We start from the raw sequence: 1,652 nt of genomic DNA on the forward strand, positions 1-1,652 counted from the left end.
GAAGAAACCCCGGCGTCCAGGCGCTAAAATGTAGCTTCGCCTATTTTGGGGAGGGGGGCGGGGGGGGGAGCAAGGCGGGGGAGGCACCACCAGGGCTAGAAAGGAAAGGGAGAGGCACCCGGCTGCCCCCCGGGGAAGCGGGCACCTTTCAGGGGGTGGCAATTTGCAAAACTCCCGTTCGCAGCGCACGGTTCCTTTTTTATTATTATTATTTTTATTTTTTTTCCCCCTTTAAACAGTGAAAACCAGGTGGGCACGGGACTCTCTCAATTACCGCGTCCTCGCATCTGGGGTCTCTGCAAATCCTCCCCTCCCGCACCAAGTCGTTTTAATTAGAGAGAGGAAGGGAAGAAACCCCGGCGTCCAGGCGCTAAAATGTAGCGTCGCCTATTTTGGGGAGGGGGGCGGGGGGGGGAGCAAGGCGGGGGAGGCACCACCAGGGCTAGAAAGGAAAGGGAGAGGCACCCGGCTGCCCCCCGGGGAAGCGGGCACCTTTCAGGGGGTGGCAATTTGCAAAACTCCCGTTCGCAGCGCACGGTTCCTTTTTTATTATTATTATTTTTATTTTTTTTCCCCCTTTAAACAGTGAAAACCCAGCCCTGGACTGTACTCCCTCCGCGTTTATTTAAGGCTAATCACCAGCTACCCTGAAAGGGGAGGGGGGTGGAATTAAACTTAGTTTAATTAACATTAATACACTGTCCTAATTAATGGGTTGGCTATTAATTTATACATGCTGGGGAGGCTCGCAGATAAGTGACAATTTATTAATTATCTTCCAGCTCGGTTGCAACGGAGCTGATTGCAGATGGGTTGCCAAAATAACTCGAGCATGGTTGCGTGGTAGTTGCTTTCAGGAAAAAAAAATTCATTCTCCCCCTTCTTAAAAAAAAAAAAAAAAAGAAGAAGAAGAAAAAAAAAATCCTCACGCTCACTCGGAGTGGCTCTTCTAACCCCAGCAAGAACTGGAGCACTCTTTTCCACCCAACTTGTGAATCGCACTTGCCTTCTAATTTGCCACATGCAAAACGATTCCTCTGCTTTGCAAGTTGCTTTTTAAGAAGGGAGAGAGAGAGGAAAAAACCCAGCTCGCACACGAGCGATTTGCGCGTCTTAAACTGGAAGGAAATTGTGCGTGGAGAGGGGGGGGAGCTCCTCTTCCTCTCTCTGCCCCAACCCACCGCGCTCCAGCCCGGCGCCTGGGCTCGGGGAAGATCCATGGTGGCATCCCCGTGTCATTCTGCTCCAAGTGACTTCATGTGATGTCAGCTTTAAATGTACGAGACCGCGATCTGACGCTCAGGAAGATGTTTGCTATCAAAATGTGACTGTGGCCACACTGAGCTGCTTGGATGCGTCTCGCCGGCACTGGGCAAAGGTAAGTGGTCCCAAGGCGAGCCCCGCCGCCCCTCGCCGTGCCCCCCGCCCCTGCCCCCGCATCTCCCGGACCGCGGCCATCGGTGGGGCTGGGCTGGGTGGCATTGGGCTGGGGGAGGTTTTTCTTTTTCTTTTCTTTTTTTTTTTTTAAATACTAACAAGGTCTAGCTTGCATGTTACTTTAGCGTGTTCCGCTTAATGAGCAGTAATCTGGTACCCTACGTGCCATTGTTCTTGGATATGTTCATTTGAATGTAAATAGGGAGGGGGTGCCG

At 51.8% G+C, this 1,652-nt stretch overlaps 1 protein-coding gene across 1 annotated transcript in view; it reads left to right on the forward strand.

The window, feature by feature from the left end:
• Positions 1 to 714: 714 nt before the first annotated feature.
• Positions 715 to 1,652, forward strand: part of FEZF2 (FEZ family zinc finger 2) — a 3,313-nt gene continuing 2,375 nt past the window's right edge. Inside the window, exon 1 of the mRNA XM_014946639.1 lies at positions 715 to 1,378. The gene's annotated coding sequence lies outside the window, so the exon portion shown is untranslated. The remainder of the gene's footprint in view (positions 1,379 to 1,652) is intronic.

The sequence above is a fragment of the Calidris pugnax genome, unplaced genomic scaffold (assembly GCF_001431845.1).
Source record: "Calidris pugnax isolate Ruff unplaced genomic scaffold, ASM143184v1 scaffold81, whole genome shotgun sequence".
Taxonomy (NCBI): Eukaryota; Metazoa; Chordata; class Aves; order Charadriiformes; family Scolopacidae; genus Calidris; species Calidris pugnax.